The sequence below is a fragment of the Cetorhinus maximus genome, chromosome 18 (genome assembly GCF_964194155.1).
Source record: "Cetorhinus maximus chromosome 18, sCetMax3.hap1.1, whole genome shotgun sequence".
NCBI classification, from domain to species: Eukaryota; Metazoa; Chordata; class Chondrichthyes; order Lamniformes; family Cetorhinidae; genus Cetorhinus; species Cetorhinus maximus.
The window spans coordinates 12,993,030-13,019,190 of NC_135896.1; the positions used below are offsets into that span (position 1 = coordinate 12,993,030).

The 26,161-nt window shown below is 44.0% G+C and overlaps 1 protein-coding gene across 1 annotated transcript in view; it reads right to left on the reverse strand.

Annotated features, from left to right (window-relative positions):
- The window catches only part of syndig1l (synapse differentiation inducing 1-like), a 142,031-nt gene extending 116,537 nt beyond the window's left edge, over nucleotides 1-25,494 (reverse strand). Inside the window, exon 1 of the mRNA XM_078562117.1 lies at nucleotides 25,102-25,494. The gene's annotated coding sequence lies outside the window, so the exon portion shown is untranslated. The remainder of the gene's footprint in view (nucleotides 1-25,101) is intronic.
- Between the last annotated feature and the right edge of the window lie 667 nt (nucleotides 25,495-26,161).

Here is a 26,161-nt window from a genome sequence, read left to right on the forward strand (position 1 = left end):
GGAAATCTCCTGCTGATTACCATGTACCACCCCTGCACCCCACCACCCCACCCCCCTCCCCACCTCCCCCCCCCCCCCCCCCCACTCAGTGTTGAACACCACTTGGAGGAAGCATTGAGGGTGGTAAGGGTGCAGAATGTACTCTGGATGGGGGACTCCAATGTCCATCACCAAGAGTGGCTCGGTAGCACCACTACTGACCGAGCTGGCTGGGTCCCTAAGGACATAGCTGCTAGACTGGGTCTGCGGCAGGTTGTAAGGGAACCAACAAGAGGGAAAAAAACATACTTGACCTCATCCTCACCAACCTGCCTGCCACAGATGCATCTGTCCATGACAGTATGGATAGGAGTGATCATCACACAGTCATTGTGGAGACAAAATCCCGTCTTCACATTGAGGATACCCTTCATCGTGTTGTGTGGCACTACCACCGTGCTAAATGGGATAGATTTTGAACAGATCTAGCAGCTCAAGACTGGGCATCCATGAGACGCCATCAGCAGCGGCAGGATTATACACAACCACAATCTGTAACTTCATGGCCTGGCATGTCCCCCACTCTACCATTACCATTAAGCCAGGGGATCAACCCCCCTGGTTCAATGAAGAGTGCAGGAGGGCATGCCAGGCATACCTAAAGATGAGGTGTCAACCTGGTGAAGCTATAACACAGGACTGCTTGCGAGCCAAACAGCATAAGCAGCAAGTGATGGACAGAGCTAAGCAATTCCACAACCAACAGATCAGATCTAAGCTCTGCAGTCCTGCCACATCCAGTCGTGAATGGTGGCAGACAATTAAACAACTCATTTGAGGAGGAGGCTCCACAAATATCCCCATCCTCAATGATGGAGGAGCCCAGCACATCAGTGCAAAGATAAGGTTGAAGCATTTGCATGAACCTTCAACCAGAAGTGCCAAATGGATGATCCATCTCAGCCTCCTCCGGAGGTCCCCAGCATCACAGATGCCAGTCTTCAGCCAATTCAATTCACTCCACATGATATCAAGGAATGGCTGAAGGCACTGGATACTGCAAAGGCTATGTGCCGTGACAATATTCCGGCAATAGTACTAAAGACTTATATTCCAGAACTTGCTGCGCCCCTAGCCAAAGTGTTCCAGTACAGCTACAACACTGGCATCTACCTGGCAATATAGGAAATTGCCCAGGTATGTCCTGTACACAAAAAGCAGGACAAATCCAACCTGACCAATCACCGCCCCATTAATCTACTCTCTATCATCAGTGAAGTGATGAAAGGGGTCATCAACAGTGCTATCAAGCGGTACTTGCTTAGCAATAACCTGCTCACTGGTGCTCAGTTTGGGTTCTATCAGGGTCACTCAATGTCTGACCTCATTTCAGCCTTCGTTCAAACATGGACAAAAGAGCTGAACTCCCAATGTGAGGTGAGAGTGACTGCCCTCGACATCAAGGCCGCATTTGACTGAGTTTGGCATCAATGAGCCCAAGCAAAACTGGAATCAATTGGAATCAGGGGGAGATCTCTCCGCTGGTTGGCATCATACCTACCACAAAGGAAAATGGTTGTGGTTGTTGGAGGTCAGTCATCTCAGTTCCAGGACATCACTGCAGGAGTTCCTCAGGGTAGTGTCCTCGGCCCAACCATCTTCAGCTGCTTCATCAATGACCTTCTTTCCATCATGAGGTCAGAAGTGGGGATGTTCGCTGATGATTCCACAATGTTCAGCACCATTCGTGACTCTTCAGATACTGAAGCAGCCCATGTCCAAATGCAGAAAAGCCTGGACAATATCTAGGCTAGGGTTGACAAGTGGCAAATAACATTCACGCCACACAAGTGCCAGGCAATGCGGGGGGGTGGTGGGGCGGTGTGTGTGTTTGGATGAACACCTATCACTCATCCCCCTGTAGAAAAGTCAGTCATGAACCAACTGAAGACTGATAAAGCACTGTGGGTGGCCTTAACAAGCTCAGGGATTTTCCAGCCCCAACACAGGCAGGCACACATCGCAGGTGGGACAGGGAAATTTGGAGAGCCAATAGGACCGGAAAATCCCACCCTCAATGTGGGACAGGTGCTCCTCAGTGTAAGGAATTCCACCCTTGTGAGCTGTCAGCCAATCTGATTGACCGGCAGTTCTTGCAATCCCAGCAGTGCCAGAGCTCAGTAATGCTGCACGGACACCCACGAGGATGACAACAGGGACACTGGATTAAGACAATCTGGGATTTTTGGACGGAAAGGGAGGGGGAATCACAGGGTGGGTCTGGGTTTTGAAGGTCAGGGAGGGCCAAAAAATGGCAGTACCACCCTGGGGGGTGCAATGCACTAAAGGCAAGGGGGTACAAGAGTTGATGAACAAACGGCCTGCCCACTGTTATCTGCCTTCCACTATGCCAACTGTATTATGGTGGCGAAGGCGGAATTAGGCCCTTAGCTATTCCTTAATTGGGCTGTTAAGAGCTTCAATAGGCCTAAGGGCAGGTCGGCTAGTGGGCAACGTATCCACCCACCATAATACGAGGAACAGGTCAGGGGTGGGCGGGAAGGCAGTGGGCTAGCCACTCATCATATTTCATGTGCCCCCCTGCCCCACCTAAAACATGACCACCAAGAGGGGGTGGGGGGCTGTAAAATCCACTCTGTGCACCTGATGAGAATCAACTTCTGCACCCGGCAATGACTCAGTCACTCACTGTTTGCTGGCATCTGAGACTTTTCCTCCCGCTGTCATATCAATCTCGATGTTGTAATAACCACAGGCCTCTCTAAATCAGAGGTGTTGTAATACCTGCAGGCCTACCTAGGTTAGAGGTGATTGTAATGTCCGCAGGCCTATAGGTTAGGGGCAATTAGATTACAAATTAAAATATGCAAAACACTTGAGCTTTTGAATTGAAGCAAGTGCTCAGATCATCAGCAGTTTCATCATTTATTTATTATCAACCCACTGATAAATAGACAAAGGACTTTAGACCCAACTAGACTCTAAGGACTGAGAGATGTTGTGGCTGCCTCCAGACTAGTTTCACAGGAATCTTTCTATATGATGGCTCAGTGCCATCCTGTCAGGGTGCAGTGAAAAACTAGCATTCCCTTCACAGGGAGAACAACCTTGTGTAAGCCTCACAGTTTAGCCATTAGTTCCAACTTGTTTCTGAATCCCAGCATTTAACCGAGGGGAGAGGATATTCTGCAGGATCGAGAGCTGCAAAAACAGATCGACTTTGGTCACAGCTGTCAAAGGAACACATTGATTGATAAGAGGACTACTTTAGTGAGTTGGGAAGTCTTTGTCAGCCCATTAAGTTTATCTGGTGGGATTGTTTATCCTGTAACTTTTCTCCAGTACAAAGATTTAAGTGACAGACGTGTCGGAGGTTCACACAGGCAATGGTTTCTTGCTTTAAATAGAGTGGCAGTGAACAGCCTTGTTGGAGGTGCACCCCAGGACACGAAAGCTGACAGCTACAAGCAAGATGGAACATCTTCGAGTGCCTTGGCAAACAACAATCTGCTCAGTTTGCAGATAATTTCAAAATGTAAACAGTTACCATTCACTCCATTCCATTTAAAGTATTTCATAGAATTATAGAAAGTTTATGTCAAAGAGAGGGGCCACTTGGCCCATTGTGTCTGTACTGACCGGTAAATGAGCCACCCTGACTAATCCCATTTTGCAGCATTTGGTCCATAGCCCTGCAGGTGCAAATCCAGACACCCTTGAGGTTTTCTGCCTCTACTACCCTTTCAAGCAGTGGGTTCCAGGCTCTCACAACCCTCTGGGTGAAAATATTTTTCCTCATACCTCCCCCCCACCCCTAATCTTTCTACCAATCACTTTAAATCTATGCCCCCTAGACACTGACCTCTCTGCTCAGGTAAATCGGCCTTTCTCATCCAGTCTATCCAGACCCCTCACAATTTTGTACATTTCAATCAGATCTCCCCTCAGCCTCCTCCGTTCCAAGGAGAACAACCCCAGTCTATCCAATCTCTTCTCATAGCCGCAATTTTCTGGTCCTCGTAAATCCCCTCTGTACCCTCCCTAATGCAATTACACCCTTTTATATCAAGCAGATAATATTTTTGTGGAATTTCACAAAGCAAACATTATGTATATGAATCAGGAACCTCTGCTTTAAAAATAAAACCTGACCTCAGGGGAATAAAGTGTGCAGAATTTTTCCATTGAAGGTCTCAACCATGAAATAGAAATACAAATGGGCTTTCGGATCAATAATCTAACAATTGGCGAACCTGAAAGGACTGTCGGTGAAATGTATCCACTTCACGTGGCTCTGATTGAAAGGATAGCCCAGGCAGTAATCTTGGTCAACCATCTTAGTCGGAGGTTCATGAACTGATCTCACCTTTATTGATGTAGCGATTTAGAGATTCCTTAAGAAAAAGATTCAAGAAAACAGAGATAATTGAAAAAAGATAAATAAGTTGTAGAATAATGTGTTTTTTTTATGCGTGTAGCTGGGTTTGATGTCAAGGTTAACAATCCAGTCAATGGTTTAAGCTGACACAGTGTGAATGGCTGTGATGCCACCAGGAATGGGTCTCTCAGGGCAGAAGTTCAGTATGCAGTCGATGGCCTGACTTGCATGGCCACAGTCACATTCTGAGCTGTTTCTCATGTTCCACTCATGAAGCAAGGGGCCACATCTTCCCCGGCCCATCCTCAAGCAGTTAAGAGTTGTCCAGACTTTCTGTGGATGGTTGAAACTGGGACCTCACTACTCAGGTCAGTTACCAGGTTGTGGTTGGTGGCGTTTGCAGTCAGCTTGGAGGTATACCATCGAGAGCTGGGCTGTCTGTGGGGTGTGGATTGTCTTCCCAATAGGGACTACGGGATTTCAGATGAGTGCGTGGGTTTTGTTTTTTGAGGTTCTGTGTCAGTTGGAGTGCTTTGTTTGATATCAGAAATGGTGGTTCTTTGAGGAGGGTATTTTCCCTGTGGACATCAGGAGGTTGAATATGTGCTAGCACATGAGGCCACTTGAGAGCTGTGTCGGTCTCAATGTCCCAGAAATAATCCTCATGGCTTCCTGGAAGTGGATATCTACCACGTGTATGCCGCAGCTCCTGAGTCAGCTTGAGCAGCAGTGCTGTGCTGTTGGGTGGGCCAGAGTGAGTGAAGCAGTGCGTAGTGTGTTGCCTCTGCTGCCCAAGGTGGTACCTGTCAGTTTCCGTATGAGATTCACTCTCATCTTGGCTTTGGCTCCGGTGTTCTGGTAATGGTGCCAGTAGGTCAGTGTGTGGTCAAGAGTAATGCCAATTTTGGTGTTGGGTTGTGGGTGAGTGGTTGGCCACAGAACTGGGAATGAAGTTCTTCCCTGGTCTATGAGTTGTTCAGGTGGAAGGCTGAAACAACAGTGTTGGCAGTTATTGGCCTCCATTTTTTGAAGTGGGTTTCCAGGGAACATAGATCTTCAGTCATCTTTTCTTCTTTCTCAACATCCTGCAGTTCTTTATCCTAGAAAGCCAGGGCCTAGCCGTCAGCAGATGCGAAGAGCTGCAACTTTGTGGGAGGGAGGTCACTGGTATATATGTTGAAGACAGCCGGTGCTAAGACTGATCCCTGTGGGGGCCCATTGTTGGTAATGCATGGGCGGCTGATTTGATCTCCAAGGTGATTATGGAATTGTTGGTTTCTGATCATGGAATTGATTAGTTGCAAAGTTTTCAGACAACATATATCGGAGCGTTTCAGCAGCATGCCTGTGCACTACACAGTGTCATAGGCACAGGAATGTCAACAGAGGAAGTTCCCATCTTCAGGTTTTTCTGGAAACCAGCGTCAGTACAGGCAAGGTCACTGTCAGGACCTGCTCGCAGCAGTTGTAGCCTGTGTGAAGACCTGCCTGTTTGGGAGGGGGGGTGTGGTGTGTGTGCAGGGGCATTGCTTTCAGGGTGGGACTCGGTTTAACAGGAGGCGTTCCAGGACCTTACGTAACTGGAGGGCTGATGGGGCAGTAATTGTAATTGCTGAGTGGTTTCCCTGGCTTGGCAATGGCCGCCATCTTGGATTGACACCAGATGTTTGGAATGGTGCCTGTCGTGTGGATGTTGCTAAATGGCTTTTCTAGTCGCTTCCTTCTCTGTGATCTGATGTTCTTCAGACGAATTCTGGATAAATCCCATTGACTCCTGCTGCTGTGGTTGACTTGGTGTTGTCCACTTCTCCTTGTGTGTAAGGGCTTGAGAAGTCTGTCTGCTCTGGGACAGTCTTGAGAGGTTGCAGCAGGGCTGTTTTTCCTGTCCACTTATCTTCCCCGCTGGCCAGTATCTTTTGAGTGAGCTGTGAAGCGATGGCATCAGAGTTGATCCTAGGCTGCTGATGTGGTTGTTACTTAGCTGCTCCCAGGCAGTGCAGGAGTTTCCATGGCTTTTGGCTTGAGAGTGTGAAGCCAATCCTCTCCTCTGTTTCCTGCCATTGTGCAAGGTGACCTTCATCAAGGGACTCAAGGAGCACTGTTGCCTTCCTCCCTGTATTATTCCAGGAGCCATTCACTTCCCTGGTCCTGCAGAGGATGAAATCTTTTCCGAAGTCCGGGGAACAAATTTGCTGGCTGCCAGTTTGAGAAGTCGCGTAAAGCGTTTGTATTTTTCAGGGAGGGGCGGGATCTGATTAATGGTGCTTTCTAGGTGTCTGCTGTAGGTATCCCAATGACTCTTCCACAGATTCCAGCTTGGATTTGGCTTTGAGTTTATCGATGGCAGTGCGAGGCTAATGTGAGTGACAGGCTTGGGCGGTGTTGAGATTTGGGGTAGACACTTGTCGGGAGCAGTTGACCATCCCTTTCATGGAACGTTCCAGGCTGCATTGCACCATGCACAAGTTTTAGGTCATGCACAGAGGCCCAGTCTGACAGCTGTTGTTCTTCTGTGCGGTGTTGTTGTTGAGGTAGCCCCAGATGTGACATTGAAGTCGCCGATGGTTGGTGTGCTGCGGGCTGTATTACAATGTTGGGCCACAGGTCATTTTGTGCTTTTTAGACATTTGGACAGTCAGATTACCTCTACTTTAATGGAAATGGAGTAGGGGCCATCTGATTTTAGGTCTTCTGCATCTTTGGTGAGGCTTTCTTTGATGTAGGTTGCTAGGCCGTATATCTTGTTATCACTGTTTACAACGAACTTGTACCTGAGAGTGTGAGCTTGATGACTGCAGTGGTCCACGAGGTGGGTTTGTTACAGGGTGACTATGTCCACAGTCCTATCAGAGAGTTCTTTCGCGAGTAGGCTTACATTTTGCCCAGGATAGGCCTCCAATGTTGAGCTGGTATATTCTTGCTGATCCCGTTTCTCAGCTTTGTTGTCCCTGAAAGTGGGCTTTCATTCCTTGGACCAGGAACCTGGTTACTGGGGTTCTGTTGCCTTCTTGACAGCACGAGTTTGCAGTTTTTACAGCTGGAAAGCTTCCTTTAACAGAAGGACCACATGAAAGTTGCTGTCTTCTTGCTTACAAGGATTACCATAGCTGGAGATCTTCGAGGTGCGCTCCAGTGCCAGGTAGAGTTACGCCAGCTTGTGTGGAGTGTCTCCTCCTCCATTCTAGCTCCTTACTGCATCCCCTGCTACACTCAAGAGTTGTACTGCACAGAGCAGTAAATACAGCTAAAGTACATAAATTAAGTTAAATAGGCTTGTGTTGTTTCTTCAAATTGGAATAGTTGACCTTGCAGCATTATGTTTAGAGTAGTAATTGTTAAATCTAAATTAACCATATTCTTGTTCTTGACTGTAATGTAGACATTGTAAAATTATTTCATTGATGCAGTGAGGAAGAAGGATTGTAGGAAGGGGATAAACCAACCATGGTTAACCAAGGAAGTTAAGGATAGTGTCAAATTGAAAGTAAAAACATACAATGTGGCAAAAATTAGTGGTACACCAGAGGATTGGGAAAGTTTTAAAAACCAAAAAAAAATGACCAAAAAAATAATAAAGAGGGAGAAAATAAACTTTGAGAGTAAACTAGCAAGTAATATAAAAACGGACAGTAAGAGCTTCTTTAAATATATAAAAAGGAAGAGAGAGGCCAATGTGAACATAGGCCCCTTAGAGAATGAGGCTGGGGAAATAATAATGGGGAACCAGGAAATGGCAGAGGGGTTGAAAAAATACTTTGAATCAGTCCTCACAGTATAAGACACTAGTAGAATTCCAAAAACACTAAATAATGAAGGGGCAAAAAGGAGGGGAGGAAATAAATACAATAACTATCATTGGAGAAAAGTACTGGGAAACTAATGGGACTAAAGGCCGATAAGTCCCCTGGACCTGATGGGTTGCATCCTAGGATACTAAAGGAAGTAGCTACACAAATAATGGATGCACTGGTAGTAATCTTCCAAGAATCCTTAGATTCTGGAAAAGTCCCAGAAGATTGGAAAACTGCCTATGTAACACCCTTATTCAAAAAGGCGGCGGGGTGGGGTGGGGGAGGGAGACAAAAAACAGTTAGCTATAGGTTAGTTAGCTTAACATCTGTCATTGGGAAAATGTTAGAGTCTATTATAAAGGATATAATAGCAGAGCATTTAGAAATGCATAATATAATCAAGAAGACTCAGCATGGCTTCATGAAGGGGAAATCATGCCTGACAAATTTATCAGAATTCTTTGAGGAGGTAACAAGCAGGATAGATAAAGGGGGACCAGTAGATGTAATATATTTGGATTTCCCAAAGGCGTTCAATAAGGTACCGCACATAAGGCTACTTAATAAGACAAGAGCCCATGGTGTTGGGGTAGTATATTAGCATGGATAGAGGATTGGCTAACTAACAGAAGACAGAGAGTTGGGATACGAGGGGGCATTTTCAGGATGGCAAACTGTAATTAGTGGAGTGTCACAGGGATCAGTGCTGGGGCCTCAATTATTTACAATATATATTAATGATTTAGATGAGGGAAGTAAATGTATTATTGCCAAGTTTGAGGATGGCACAAAAATAGGTGGGAAGGCAAGTGGTGAGGATGACACAAAGAGTCTACAGACAGGTTAAGTGAATGGGCAAAAACTTGGCAAATGGGATATAATGTGGGAAAATGTGAGGTTATGCATTTTGGCAGGAAGAATAGAGGAGCTGAATATTATTTAAATGGAGAAAGACTGCAGAAAGCTACAGCACAGAGGGATTTGGGAGTCCTCGTGCATGAATCCCAAAAAGCTAATTTACAAGTTCAATAAGATAATAGGGGAGGCAAATGGGATGGAGTAAAATAGGGAAGTCTTTCTAAAGCTACACAAGGCACTAGTTAGGCCACACCTAGGATACTGTGAACAGTTTTGGTCCCCTTATCTAAGGAAAGATATACTGGCATTGGAGGCAGTCCAGAGAAGGTTCACTAAGTTGATCCTGGGTATGGAGGGATTTTCTTATGAGGAGAGGTTGAGTAGGTTGGGCCTGGACTCATTGGAGTTTAGAAGAATGAGAGGCAACCTTATTTAAACATAAGATTCTTAGGGGGCTTGACAGGGTAGACGCTGAAAGGTTGTTTCCCCTTGTGGGAGAGTCTAGGACCAGAGGGCATAATCTCAGAGTAAGGGGTCCCCCATTTAAGACAGAGATGAGGAGGAATTTCTTCTCTTAGAGGGTAGTGAATCTGCGGAATTCTTTACCACAGAGGGCTGTAGAGGCTGGGTTAAGTATATTCAAGGCTGAGATAGACAGATTTTTAATCAGTAAGGGAATCAAGGATTATGGGGAAAAGGCAGGAAAGTGGAGTTGGGGATTATTAGATCAGCCATGATCTCATTGAATGGCAGAGCAAACTTGATGGGCTAAATGGCCTACTTCTGCTGCTACGTCTTATAGTCTTATGGTCAGTGCGCATAGAGCTGGGAGAATCTGATAAACAGAGTGAAATGGGAATTTGGTGAAGGTGGGAATTAGCTGCAGCCTGGGAATTAAGTGCCAAGTGATTTAAACTTAGTAGCAACAGTGAATAAGTAAATATTTGTAGTGGAGGGAGTAGAACATGTGGCTTCATAATTAACAAAGTGGCAGAATCTGAGGAAATAAAAATAAGAAAATAGCAAGTACCTAGGTATCGCCGTTTATATTTAGTATCTTTAATGGAGAGTGTTGGGTGTGAATTAGTAAGAATTTAATATTAGCACAAGTGCAAGTCAAAGGAAAACAGGCCAAGTGATTAAATACTAATTGTATTTGAAGCCATGGTAACTAATAAATGGCTATGTAATTAGTACTTAATTCATTTAAAAACAAGCTACATCCACCTCTTTAATAAAGTTCGACCTCAAGTAACCAATTAGCTCAAAAAACAAACTGCATAAGGTAAATAAATAACATAAAAGACATGGCAGTGTGTCAGGATTAGTCTGTGGACAAAGAGACTACAACCTCTGCAGGCCATGTCTCTGTCTCAAGGGACTCAGCTCAGAGTGGTGGACCAAGTTATAGACACTCTGACACATAAGGCAGGAGGAGAAATTACTGGATGCGTTACTCCAGAGTACAATCACACACTAGAGAAACGCACAGGCATAGGTAGGGACAAGTGTGGCTGTCAATCAGCTGGCTAAGGGGAAACATAGGAGAGAGTGTGCAGGGGAAACTGCTCCTGTTCAACTTGTGCAGAGTACAAGATGGATGTGAGGATATGGAGAAAGGCTGTGGGATGGACAGAGAGAGTACTGACCAAGGCACCATGGTACAGAGTAGAAAGGTTGTAGTTGTAGGGAATTGCATAATTAGGGGGATAGATAATATTCTTTACAGTTAGAAATGAGCAGCCTGAAGGGTCTGTTGCCTAAGTTGTGCCAGGGTAATGGACATCCCAAAATGGTTGGTAAATAAACTTTAAGGGAGAGAAGAATCCAACTGTTGCTCCCTGTCAGAACCAATTAAATAGGAAAGCTCAGGGAGGAGGTCCTGCTGAGTATCAGGAATTTGCAGCTGAATTGAAAAGCAGGATCGCACAGGTATCATTAGCTCAGCATGTGGAAATTTGCAGAGGGGCAGAGAGATAAGGAAAGTCAACTCCTGGTTAAAGGAGTGGCTTAGAAAGGAGGTGGACATTTCATGGGACAGGAAGGAGGTGCTGTTGGGATAGGCTGCACCCAAACTGGGCTGCAATCAAGGTCCTAGCAGAAAGAATAACTAGAATGGTAAATGAGACTTTATACTAATAACATGGAGAAGGGAAAGGCTAGAAATTATAGCAAATAAAAGAATAAAGGGAAATAGAGTAAAGGATAACAACAGCTTATATTTATAATATTGTGCATTTATCATATTAAAACATTTCAAGATGATTCACAGAAGCTTTATTGAATAAAATTTGATACGAGACAATATTATATATAACCAAAGGCTCGGTTAAAGAGGCAGGCTTAAAGGAAGAAAGAGAGGCAGAAGCGTTTAAGGATTCCCAAGGCCTAGAGCTTAGGCAGCTAAAGGCACAGCTGCCAATGAAGAAATGGAGAAATGAAGATTTAGGGATGCACAAGAGGCCAGAATTGGAGGTCAATTCCAAAATGGAGCAAGCTCCCAAAGAAAATAGTCAGAGCCTTTATCACTTGAAATCTTTAGATTATTTCCATTTAAAAGTTTTCCTTATCAGGACTACCTCCTCAGCAGGTCATGTGTGGTTTAGCTAGTGCTACCCAGATAAATGTTGGCAGAATAGAGATATTCGTCTGTGATGCTGACACAACGAAAGCAGGTGGTGGTGATTAGGGAAGATAGGGAGGGGCAGGGGCATGGAGAGATTTGAAAGCAAGGGTAAGAATTTTACAAATCCAGGCATCGCTGAAATGGAAGCCAATGCAGGTCAGCAAGCACAGGGGTGAGGGTTGAGTGGAACTTGGAACGAGTTAGGATATGGGTAGTTGAGTTTTAGATGAGCTTATGTATATGCAAGGTGGAAGATGGGGGGTATCCAGGAGAACATTGGAATAGTTAAGTCTAGAGATAACAAAGGACAAACTGAAGGAGGAAATAAGGATAACATGAATGGCTAGAAATTGGATAAAGTCATAGAGCATAAAAGTGAAATAACTTCTTAAAAACAAATAGAGGCTAGCAATGCTCACATCCCATGAAAAAATTAAAACAAGTAAAAACAATTTAATTTGTTGGTACAGCAATGCACATAATATTCAAAACAAATTAGTTGTACTGGAGGCAGAAGGGATCCAGATATAGAAGGAATGACTGAAGGATAGTTACATAGAAAACAGGATTGGCAACTAAATATTATGGAACAGAACATATTTAGGAAGGAAGGGAGGAAAGATGAAGAAGTTGAGATAACATAATGGCAGTAGAAAAAAAGGGAGGTAACTGGCAATAAATAGATACAGAATTCATATAGATTGAATCATATATTTTGACACAATAGATCCTAGGGGTATCCTATAAACCATCAAATAGTGGAAGGGAATTGGAGAAAGGAGTATGTACATAAATTTATGAGGTAAGCAGTAGACATTGAAAAATAATCGTGGAAGATTTCAACTACCCTCAGATAAAATGGCGGATAGAAGTAGCAAAAAGACAAATAGGAATTGAGTTGGTCCAGTGTGTGCAGGACTCCTTGCTCACACAACAATGCAAGAAGTGCAACAAGGAAAGGATCATTGCTAGATCTCATAATGAGAAATTAACCAAAGCATTTAGAAGAGGAGGAGAGCATCTTACCAATAGCGATCATGAGACATTAAAGTTCATGATTAGGATTAACTGGAGCAGAAGTAGGACAAAGACTAAGGTAATAGATTAGAAAATAGCAAAATGAGGAAATGAAGGTGGAGCTAAATTTGATAAACAGGGAGAAAATCTTGAAAAACAAAGAGACAGGAAAAATAGTGGGAAATATTTTTAAGGTATTTCACTGAGACCACAAAAAAAAACCCAAAACACACATTTTAATTATGGATTGAACGGATAAAGAAAGAACTGAAGGGAAAATTGAAGCTAAAGAAGGGAACTTATAAACAGTACGAAGAGAAAGGAAAGAAATTTGAAGAACTTAGTTTTTTTAAACTTCTCGTCTATCAGGAAGCTGGATCGAAATTGGAAAATCAATTTATTAAGGACCTTCTATGGGCACGTAAATAACAGAAAGAAATTTGATGTAGGCATCACCAAAGGATGAGCAAGATAAACTCACGGGTAATGACTGAAATGGCAGAAATATTGAGTTGAACTTTGCTCAGATTTTACCAAGGATGATGATAATGTGGCACGTTGAGAGGATGAATTTCAAAAGAATATTAATGTGACTTGTGATAGAAAGGGAAAAAATAATTGAAAAACTAGGAAAACTAACTTCCCGTGTCTAGGTGGTATGCACCCACTCATACTTAAGGGAACTGGGAAAAACAAAGAGATTAGTGAGAAGATAGCAGAGGCACTAAGAAGTTCCAAAGAAGCGGGGTTGATGCCAGAAGACAGACGGAGCAATGCAGATGTACAGAGCACTAGTTCCACCTAAATCATTCATATTTTAATGGAGCAGATTAGATGTTTTATCATTCCTTTAAAATGTTACCATCTTAAATGCAACTTACTTGTATTTCATGCATTATTGATGAAAACATAATTGATCCTAAAACTGGCAATTGGATATTGCTCCATTTTTATTCTATGCTGGATTTTCAAAATGAGACTTACATTTATAGAGCACTTTTCACAACCACCAGATGTCTCAAAGCACTTTACAGCCCATGAAGCACTTCTGAAGTGTACTCACTGTTGTAATGCAGAAAACTTGGCAGCCAATTTGAGCTCAGTAAACTCTCACAAACTGCAAATTTGACAAAGACCAGGTAATATGTTTTTTTCCTGTGTGATGTAGAATAACTATCTCTCTCTCTGTTCTTCTGTTTTAGTGTCTGTTTGTCTGTCTGTCTATATTTAACCTTGTCAACACAATAAAACGTTTTGCATCTGCAGTGACAGCATTTCCTCCCCTGCTGCCTCTCTTCTCCTCCTCCATTCTCTGATGGACTTTACTCACTCACTCTGACATGTTCCCAAGCAACAGAGAATGAGGGGGGAAAGGAGTGACTGGGAAGAAGCTTTGGAGACAGACAGACAGGTATACTGTAACACCAAAAAGCGTGAAAGAGGGAGACATGAAGTGAAAAACAGCAATAAAATCTCACACTTATAAAATACCTAAGAAGTGAAAACAAAGTCCGAGCTGCTTCAAGGAGAGGTGTTAGAGGGCAGATACTAAAGCAGCAAGGTAGAGGGTCGGATGAATAACAGAAAGCTTTGTTGAAGATAGGAATTTTAGAAGTTTTTTGGATGAAGTGGCAGAGAATTACATGAAGGGAGCTCCAGAGATGGCGCATGTGGGTTCAGGCTACCCATGGTAGTATGGCAGGGGAAGAAGCAAGAGGGTGGCAGAGGGCACAGATTGCAGACAGAGGAGCAGAGAGCTCGGGAGAGAGATAGGGCTTCAGGAAATTGGAAACAAAGGGAAAAGTACAAATAGAAGAGGCTGTGAAGGGATTAAGAGAAAAGGCGGTCCATTATAAATCGAATATGTCAGGCAATCATTTGTGAAGGTGGGATCTAATTCAGGTGCTGCAGATTTGCGAATTATGTGGAGGATGGAGTACAGTAGGGCAGCAAGGAGACTTTTTGGACACTTCATATGGGAGATGATAAAGGCATCTGTAAGGATTTCAATGGCAAAGAGGTTGAGGCAGGGCTAAAAGCTGCATAGGTGGAAATAGGCAGTCTTGCTTTTGAAAGGATGTGTGGATTGAAACTCAGTTTAGGATTGAACACGGCATCATAGTTGCGAATGGGCCAGGTTGGACTCAAGAAGTGGCCCGAGTGGAAAACGGTGTCAGTGACAAGGACCTAATGCTTGTAAGAAAGGCCAAAGCTGATAGCTAGGTTCTTCCCAAAGTTGAGGTGGAGGAAGTTATGACTCATTCAGAACTGGGTGTCAGACAAGGAGGCTGATGGTTGAGAGAAATGATGGAGAAGTAGAGTTGAGTCACAGAGTTATGCAGCACAGAAGCAGGCCCTTTGGCCCATTGTGTCTGTGCCGGCCAACAAGCACCTATCTATTCTAATCCCATTTTCCAGCACTTGGCCCGTAGCCCTGTATGCTATGGTGTTTCAAGTGCTCATCTAAATACTTCTTAAATGTTGTAAGGGTTCCTGCCTCTACCACCCCCTCAGGCAGTGTGTTCCAGATTCCAGCCACTCTTGGGTGAAAAAAATCCCCTCTAAACCTCCTGCCCCTTACCTTAAATCTATACCCCCTGGTTATTGACACCTCTGCTAAGGGGAAAAGTTTTTTCCTATCTACCCTATCTATGCCCCTCATAATTTTGTATATCTCGATCAGGTCCCCCCTCAGCCTTCTGAGTGTCACCAACATACATAACGGTGTTCAGTGGCTGAGGATGATGCCACCAAGCAGCATCATGTACACGAGGAGGAAGTGGCTGAAGATAAGTCTTCAGAGGGCTCCAAAGGTGACAGTTATAGCAAGGCAAGAAAGCAAGGCCATTGTTAAAGGCACACTGACTGTGATCAGATAAGTAGAAATGGAATCATGCAAGGACAATCCCATGGAGGTAAGGTGTTGCAGGAGAATAGCCTGGTTTAATATAACAAATGCATAAGAAAGGATTAAAGTCTGCAATAGGTAAAGACCAATTACACAAAGAAAGATTTATTTTGTTGTGAACATTATTGCAGTTATACTATAATGTGCTTTACATGGCATAACATTGCTGCCATTATAAAAAGTCTTATCATCCAACACATTGTGAACACCATGGGAGATCCATTACTAATATCAATGTAATAACACTTGCATTTATACAGTTCTTTGTCTCGTTAAGACATTTCAACTTGCCTTACACAATGATTCGCTTTGGGAGTGCAGACACTGTTGTGCATGTAAATGAATACAGGGGGCAAAGTTCAGAATTCCTGGAAATAAGAATGGCTAGTCATTCTTTGACAAGAATGCGCTGGTAATGTCACAATCCATTTGTGCCTTTATGTAAATATCATTTTGATTAGGAATTTCAAAAAATCCCATTATAAACTACTTTTGCTCCGCTGTCCTCTGAGCTGGTAATGGTGACATTGCTCAGGCTGATATGCATTGCCAGCAAGTGAAAGATGATTGAAAACTTAAACCACCTCCATTACCAAGATCTAGAGTCTACATTTTGGGGAATGAACTCCAGCTGGGATGCAATTGTCCGGTAAGCAGACAGTTACAAACCACGCTCGCTCTTGTGCAGCATGACATGACTCGACCTCTGTAGTTAGAATAGATGCTTTCAGCAGGGTCACTACTGGACCCTTCCTCAAGAAACACAGAGAATCCAAAGGACATGGTGCCATGACAGCGAACTCCGAGTCCTTTTCATCACTAACCGAGAGCTGAGTGGGCACAGTTTAGGAGGTATATTGTTGGCATTTTTTTTTAAACTGGCTTAAAGTGTATTGACTGATATTATTCAATGGGCAGTCACTATCAAGATCCTGGTGACAAATCCCATCTGTCGAATGGCAGGCTGCAAGCTACCAGGTCTTTGCTAAACAGTTTCAGGTCAGGCTAGGACCCCTGTGCAGCCAACCCGCACCACTGAGGCCTCAGTATGCACTGGCAGAAAGACACAAACAATGCTGCACATTACCAAGGAGTGTCCCCTCTACAGACTAATTGGCAGACTAATACCGTAAACTCAGCAAATCACAATCAGTTGGCTTCGGTGATCTGCATTCGCTAAATAAATAGAGAAACTCACAGCTAGCATGTACCAGAGAAGAAAGAAACATCTCTCTGAGTATTGAATTTTCTCCATTGGCTATCCAAGGCTGTGTGTTCAGACATCATGGCCCTGAAATGACTTGGCCCTCGGGCTGCAAAAAGAACACTCTCTAGTCAGGCATGGGCAGAATCTGGGGCAGGACCCAGTTAAGTTGAGCCCTGGCCTCTTTTTGCCCTACAGAAATTCCAAACAAAATGGGGTTAGACACACAACATGCCCAGCCAGACATTAAAAAGGTGACAGTATTATAACACCATGCAAGTGAATGAAATACATCTTAAAAAACATACTACCATTAGTACTGCAGTAATCCTAGATGAAAGGAACACAAGTGCTTTACTGACATGCAGAGTCCTCAGTGACCTTGGGGAGAGGTTTAAAATCAAAATAGCAGATTCCCAAAGGTGTCCAATCGCAAAGTTCACTTACAACGCCATTAGAGATTGTAGCTTAAACCCTACAGGCCACCCCACCCACAGCCATCTGAGGAAAACACCCCTTCAGCACCCGTAACAGTACACAAACACCCATAGGCTCTCAATGTGAGACAGCGACACATCCATTGAGCAGGTGGATGTCCTCTCCCATCCAAGCTAAAATGGATTTGCCAGAATTTCTCAATCCATATTTCCGCAACTTAGCCTCAGGCCAGACTGGAGATGGTGCCCCAATAAGGTGTAAAATGTAACTTTTATGTATGTATTATATATTAGATTTGGGAAGTACCTATATTACCTGTTATGCCTATAGGTGGCACAGTGCTAGGTGTTTTCAATATTAAAGATATCGTGCTTTGCTGTCACCGAATCACACGACCCTGAGTGACCTGCCTACTTTTAGAGAGTGTGTGCCATCCTGTGATCATTCAATCCGGCCACTGGAATCCCTAATATTGTCCAAACTGCTTTCTGAGATTTTTGACTTGTCACTTTTTTTTGCAGTAATTAAAATTTTTAAAACAAGGGTTTAAACATAAAAGGTTTTTTTGAAAAACTATTTTGCAATAAGATAAATTCAACTGGCCTTCGTGGTTTGACATAAAAGCCGCAATCTTTCCCAAACACCCTGCGATTCTGTGAGGTGATTTTGGAGTATCCACTGTGAATATACAGTGTACTTAATCCCTCATAGTGTATCGATACCATTCAACTGTGCACAATACTGACACGGCAGCATTCATTGTTCATCTCTGTTTGGAACCTTAAGTGTCAATCATATAGTACGTTATGCAAGACAGAGCACGTAGAGATGGCAAGTTTCCATCCTTGAAGATGTTATTTGTGTTTTTAACCATCGGGTCATTTTCTGCTGCTAGTCTACAGATTATTAGATTGCTTTCGCAGTTTTTCATGAATTTTTACAATTTCTGGATTGCTGGTCCTGTACCATAACCATTATGGTACATAGCTGTACTATTGAAAGATTCTTATTTAGCTTCCAGTATTTTCTACCCAATAAATAATTTTGAGAAAGAGGGCAACCTTACTGAGGTAAAATTTATATAAATGTTTAAAAAATACAGAGAAGCAGGCAGGCAGAGTGAAAGATTATAATATCTCTTTTTCTTTTTATTTTCTAACTACTAGAAAGTGCATTAAGTGGAGAGGGAGATGAAGAAAAAGGTCAAGGAAGTGAGCAAGAGAAGAAATATAAGATGAAGGGACAGAGAGAGGAGGCAATATTAATATCAGTTCAATTCTCGCAGAGAAAACCAGGAGAATGTTAAAGCCAATTATCTCATTTGGATTAATTTAAAAAGTTAATTGTTAATTATTGCTTACACTAATGAGTCAGATTCCAGTTGCTAACCTCTATGAGACAAAACAGGCGAGAGACAGACACATAACCAGGTGTCTTTCTGCAATCTAATTTAATTTATTTAAGTTGAATTATGACAGCAAAAAACTGCTTCTATAAATGTACCAGGAAGAAAGGGTATGATGGGGAGGGGAAGAGTGACACAGGTTATGGATAAGGAAGCCTCTAGCTGCTCAGTCTTTAGGGGAGTGAGTAAGAATAGGAAGAGGAATGGGAACAGCTAGAGAGAGATTAAGATTGGGGTGAATTATGCAGAGCAAGGGGAAGTGGAGGATACAGTGGTTTAATGGAAAGCTCAAAGGCAAATAGGAAGAGAAAATGTGGCAGGAGTTGGAGAAAATACCGGAAAGGTGAATCTGAAGGTGTTGTGCTGGGAGTGGGAGGCAGGAATAAATAATTGGAGGAGATGATGGTAAGATGGAGGAGATGGCAATGAGAGCCATCTTTTCCCCTTAGCCCCCACCCCAAATGCCTGAAATGACTGGTAGCCTCTTTCCTTACCACATCACCCATTACCCTGCACCGAATAGGACAGAAGAAAGCAGCAGAGAAGCTGAAGGTGATGGAAAGGGAAGCAAGAAAAGGAGTTAAGGGGAAAGAGGTAGAAGAGAAAAGCAAGAAGGAGCAATACACAGAAGCAGTGATAGAAGAGCAAGTCCATATTCTTTAACTACAATATGCAACAGCTTGGGAGTTGAACTAGTATACACAATAAGTTCTACATTATTCAGGAAGGCATCGTGGTATTTTCACTGGACTGGTAATCCAATGACCCAGGGTAATGGTCTGGGGACCAGGGTTCAAATCCCACAGCAGATGGTGAAATTTGAATTCAGTAAAAAAAATCTGGAATTATAAGTCTGATGCTGATTGTTGTAAAAACCCATCTGGTTCACTAATGTCCTTTAGGGAAGGAAATCTGCCATCCTTACCTGGTCTGGCCTACATGTGAGTCCAGGCCAACAGCAATGCAACTGACTCTTAACTACCCTCTAACCAAGGGTGATTCGGGATGGGCAATAAACGCTGGCCCAATGATACCCACAACCCATGAATATAAAAATGATCTGAATTCCTAAATTAGATTTCTGCTTGTAACTTCCAGGTATCTATTAATCCCTGGACAAATTTTACAGTTGATGTTCATGTCCAACTATTTACTTTTGGAACATTTTTTCAACGCCTTTTCTGAGGCACGCAAAACAAACAAGAAAAAAATGAGATTGTCATCTTAATTTTGACTTGGATTGATCATGTGAAACATGACAGTTTACGCAACACTGTCACTTTGCAGCTCTTTCCAAAGTCAACTGAGTAGCGCATTTACTGCCCGTTGGTAAAAGCTGCCATTGTACAGCTCATTCAGGTTTCAAGTGTCACTAACTGCAATGAACTGTTTATACTGGGCCCTGAGGAGGGAAGGCTCACCAGGCTCAGATGTGCTTACCAGATTTCTCATTGGACCTGTTCCAGTATCCCCAAGCTTCCTTTCCCCACTTCTTCAGACATGGTACCTGTCAAAAAATGTGTCACCCATCCCTCTAAAGGTGACCAACCAAGTCTCAGGAGGTTCCTACTTATTACCATGAGTCTTCATTCTGCTGTGGTCTTGTGATTTTCCTAGAGAGAGTTACATAGGATACATGGTACAGAAACAGGCCACTCGGCCGAACCAACCCATCTAAAGGCTCCTTGAAGGAGCCAGGATCCTGATGTGCAGCTTAATCGCCTTTTGAGAAAAATAAAAGTTCTGCACATCTAATCTCACTCCCTGTTTCCACAATAGAAATAAATGATCCCTAATTTCACACTCTCCCATCACACCAATATAAAGGCTTGAAGCAGATTCCCATTAGCTCTGTGCTTCTCCAATGAATCGAGACAAAAATTCTACCTCGCCATATCACAATATTTCCTGGTCAGGGATCACCCTTGCTGCGCATTCCCTGTATCTTGTCTACAGCCACGATCTTTTGATATGGGCATCGCTGGCTAGGCGATTGCCCATCCCTAATTGCTCTTGAGAAGGTGGTGGTGAGCTGCCTCCTTGAACCACTGCAGTCCATGTGGTGTAGATACACCCACAGTGCTGTTAGGGAGTTCCAGGGTTTTGACCCAGCGACAGTGAAGGAACAACGATATAGTTCCAAGTCAGGATGCTGTGTGGCTTGTAGGGGAACTTGGTGTTCCCATGTATCTGCTGCCCTTGTCCTTCTAGGTGGTCAAGGTCATGGGTTCAGAAGGTCATTCATGAGGTAGGTGGACCAAAATGGTAAACAATACTCCAGGTCATCAACATCTTATATAGACAAACACTCATTTACATCTACATTTACAGCCTCAATATGTCTGAACATAGCATGAGTTAAATGATGAGTTGAATACAAATTGGAAGTTCACTGAAATGTGGTATGTGTGTTGCTGCACCAGTATCTTTACTAATGATGTCCTAAGCTGGACAAGTTTGGGCAGTCCATCACAGCAGAGGAGCTACTACATGAGAGCAGGCTGAGCTGATAAAAGGGAAGTTCACATTAATTTACCTAAAACTGACAAATAAACACTGCCATATGAAAGGGTGCTTTCACAGAATGGTTACAGCACAGAAGAAGGCCATTCTGCCCATCATGTCCGTGCTGGGTCTCCGCAAGAGCAACTCAGCTAGTCTCACTAAAATAAAAGCAAAATGCTACAGGTGCTGGAGATATGAAATAAGAAGAATAAATCTGGGTTTAAAAGATAATCTCAGTAACGGTGACCATGGGCAGAAATTTGTGCTGAGCTCCCAACCCACTCCAGCGTAAAATGACGTGTGATGATGTCGGGCAAGCGCCCTGGCGTCATTGCGCACTCGTGTGATATTTTGGTCAGTGGGTGCATGCGGGAGTCAGCAGCGTGCCCACCGACAATTAAATAGGCCTATTAAGGCCATTAAGATGTTAATTGAATGAAACTTTTCGCTGCCTGTCCAACCTTATGGTTGGCGGACGGGCGAAAAGGCCAAGCGGCCTTTGGATTGTTTAATAAATACATTTAAAAAAAAATTCATTCATAACATGTCCCTGCTCATGTGACAGACACGAGGGGACAGGTTTTGTAACATTAAAAATAAAAAGTTAATAATGTTATCAATCTTCAGCTCCCTGAGGCGGCTCTGTGCCTCAGGTAGCTTTCATTGCGCGCACTCATGCGCAAACACGAGCTTCCATGCTCGCGCTCCTCCCGCCCCGGTAGCACTGAGGCGCTGCAGCGCGCGTCTCACACTGGCTGACCGTTAATTGGCCAGTCAGCGTGAAAGCGATGTCGGTGCCCGATCACGGGCAGCGGTTGGCTTTATGGCCACTCCCGGGCCCACCCGTCAACACCCGCCCGATGAGGTAAAATTCCTGGCCCACGAAACCATCATCGATTGTCATAAAAACCCCCATCACAAATGTCCTTTAGTGGGGAGGAAATCTGCTGCCCTTACCCAGTCTGGCCTACATGTGACTCTAGACCCACAGCCATGTGGTTGCCTCCTAACTGCCCTCTGAAATGGCTAGGCAAGCCCACTCAGTTCAGGGGCAATTAGGGGTGGGCAACAAATGACAGCCTTGGCAGTGGTGCCCACATCCCATGAAATAATTTTAAAAAGTAGTTCTGAAGGGGAGTCACAGTTGACCCGAAAGGTTAGCTCTGTTTCTTTCTCCACAGGTACTGCCAGGCCTGAGTTTTTCCAGAATTTTCTGTTTTTTTTATTTCAGCTGGTCTCACTCCCTTTCCCCACACTCCTGCAATGATTGTTTTTCCCTTCAGGTTTTTCTCCAATTCTGTTTCTTCCTCTCACATGCAGCACATGTTCCAGTGTCAGCTCTAACCCAGCCTGTAGATGCAGTCTGAGGTCATCCTTTCTCAAAGTAGCAAAAAAATAATTGGGACTGAAAAAAAAAGAGGGTTTTTTTTTTCTGATGTGCTCGCAAATCAGCGAGGTTCAGATGGTTTATATATAGAATACAAGGGATAACTAGAAGTGAAATTTCAGGCTTGGGTTTAACTGGAGGGCTCGGATACTTTATGCTCAGAATAATGAGTTGCTAACCACCATCTTGTCTTCTTTCTATAAATGTTAAACTTCAAACATTTTAGATTACAGTCATAACAGCAATGGGGGCAGATTTATTACTTTTAATATTACTGTGAGAATAAAAAAAATGTGCCTCATTATGATTAAATGTTCAAAGTGATTCACACAATGAATTTCACTCGGAAATAGCGTGTGTGGTTATAGAACCATTAAGAGCGGTCGGTCTTAACACCGACAGCATCCCTCAAACAGCATACTTAACACGCGATGTACAATTTTAACTACCATTAGTAAACTTTAAAAACCTGTGCTCCTTTTCTAGGCTGGAGCTTCTGATCATTCAGATTCACACCGTTCATACTACATGTGGCCGGTTGTTAAAACAGTAATTAACCCGTTTCCTTCTTGGTTCCCTCACACAGCACACGGGAATGCCTTCCAAGCAAGTTCAGCTGATCGGCAGGTCTGCTCCCTGTGTTTTGACCCCTTCTCTTTTACCTGATCTTACCTAATTACTCAAGACAGGCCCGGACATTACCTTTACTTACCTGTCTTCTCCTGACACCTGGGCCCAGAGTGCAGTTTGGAGGTGGACATCACATCAAAAGGCTGGTTTCTGAGGCTTGGAAATCACTCTGAAAATCCTGTTAGAAGATTATTGAGGCCTGGGAATGTGAAGATTTCCACGGTCATGTCATGGATGTAATGGGGTCAAATTGGGCATTCTTCTTTCCGCTTTGATGTTCGAGTGCTCCAGCGGGAATTGGATGTATTCGACTTTTCTGGTTATTTAACTCACCCAGTGTGGCTCCTTCCCACCCCACGTCGTAGATGCTTCGGCCCATTCATTAAATGCTGACCCAGCACACTCCAGCAAAGAGCACTTGCCCCTCAAGTACAGCGGCAACGACACTTATCGACCGGACTGAGTTTCAGTCCTGACCTCCCCACACTGGACCAGTGACACCGAAACAGCTACTTCCACCGCTGGGGGGGGGATTGGAGGCATCACCGCTCCCCCTTACCAGGCAACCTCCCGGACATGTTTTCCACAGACGGTCATCGCTTCAGTAAGTTGAGCAAGAGGGCGACTTTTGGACAGGGCGGCTTCCCATGGGCCTACATTACAAACAGTTTGTTCTGCGACTCCGCACGAGCAACGCCGCGGGGGGTCGGCCAGTACATGGAAAGTTCAGTGTAAGATTGGCGGTTTGCTCTGTCCCCTCTGCAAGTGGTCCAATCGCTCCTCGGTTAAAGGAGGAGCGAGTCAGCCCAGATCGCCAAGCGCTCTCGGGTTGCAGCAAGCCACACTGGAACGGGTGGAGGGCAGGATTGGGTTGTGATGCCCCCTGTAGTCAAATTGCTCACAAATGATAGTCACTTGGTAGGCGGTGGCAGAGAATGGCGGGTGTCAGTGGGAACAAGGAGTCAAAACCTTCGGGAGTGGGGAGAAAATTAAGGAACAATTTGAAAGGGAGAGCATGACCGTATCGGTTAGTGCCAATTAACTTTACACATCCTCGTCAGTTTCCCTGCCCAGCTCTTATTTACAACATTCACATTTCTATTAACCTATGACCAGGAGAACTTTAAAAAAAACACATTTTGGCATGGTTTTTTCAAAGGGAGAAAACGCATTCAAAAGCTCCCTGAAACCAGGTTGGATATAAAAAGTGTTAATCACATTATAACCAGTGAAATACCTAACCCACCTGCAACACGTTTATCCCCGGACTCCCGCTATCACTGAACACACAAGTGGATGTAAATAAACAGAAACCCATTTTTAGGCGGCAGGGCTGAAGATTTTTCAGTTTCCAGTCAATGAAAGAATGAAAGACACTCAGGATGTGACAAGTGATAATGTGGAAGGGATTTTTACAGGCCCAATATGGGCAGATTGGATTGTGCTCACGCGTTTATTTTACTGGCATTTCCACCCCCCTCCACCCTCCCCTCCCTGGGACTTCACACTCAGGAAGGGTTTTGAGCAGATCTGAACTGTTAGCCTCGATTTCTGTCTCTACCACTGCCCCCGGGGGTTTTGATCAATAAGATGTCACACCTGTGTGTGTGTGGGGGGGTCACTCTCTGGCCTAAACACACACACACACACACACACAGCGAGATCACACAAAACCTATCTTTAAAAAAAAACAAAACCCGCAACAGACCAAATCCCCAATTCACCCACAACTTCACAATAGTATCAGACTGAGATCAGCTCTTAAAACTGCAGTGACCCGGGAACGAATTAAGAGGATCATCAGTAACAATGAGGTTAAGATACATCTCGGCTGTGTCACAACAGAAAAAAAAAGTAGTAGAGATGGCGAAAGCACCTCTTTCCCACCCCCACCCCCCACTCTTCTTAGCAGCCCCGGGGGACAGTTCAGCTCCGAGTCTTCGTAGTCCCTTACCTGAAAACTAGCCACAAGCCATCGGCAGGAAAGTTGAGTAGGAGAGGAACATTGAGACATCTGTTCTGCTGGAGGTAAAGCGGGAGGGCGGCAAACTCCCCCAAAGGTTGGAATTTTCCTTTAGAAACCGGAGACAGACAGAGACAGAGAGAGAGAGAGAGCTGCACTATCAGGAAAACCGGGTAAAGGTGTGTTTTTCCTCCCCCCCACCCCCTCAATGAATCACTTGTGGATTCCGCCGCACCCTCGGGATAGTTGATTCAGCTTCTCCAGTTAATACACAGGTTGATGTCCATAGTCATTCACAGCAACCCCTGTGCCCCTTAAGAGCCCGAGACTGAGCTCGCTAATCGGAAAGATTTCAGGACGGTAGCTGTGTGTGGATGTACTGGCTGGCTGTGCCTGTGTCTGTGTGTGTGTGTTCAGGAGCGTTGGACCAGCCTTCTATATGCTTGCTCACATTACTGTCCCTTGCCAGCTCCAGTTCTAGTGCTGGTCTATAGGGCTCAGTGACTGCTTCTCTCTGCACTGAGCTCTGCTCTGCCCAGGAACAGAGCACTCTGAGCTGTGAGCTGAATATTAATCAGCTGATGCACAATACTTTGCTTACTCGCCGTCTTCTTCCCTCCACTTTCTTTTGAAGGATTTCCGACAAAACCCGAGCTCTCGTCCTTGTTGTAATTTAGTTGTAACTTGTTTGCAATCTGTTATTGCCACGTTTTTAATTGAATCCTGTTTACTGAGTTTCATTCTGCTATTACCTACTCTCCTTTATTCCGTTTAATTTCCTTTTTCTGCTTAATTTCCTTTCCCTCTTCTTATTCCTTCATCTTCCTTACATCTTCTCCACTTTTTTAGATTCCCCCACTTTTTTTTTGTATTGACAAGTTCTCGATTTTCACCAAACATTTTACACAGCCCCAACTTCCAGTTTATTTTCTTTTGCCTTCTCGTCCCTGTTTCTCAGTCCAAGGGAACAAGAAACCTACTTCTGTCTTACTCATGATAGTTCAATGGACCAAACCATTTGCCATTTCCCACCGACAATTAAGTCATCCTC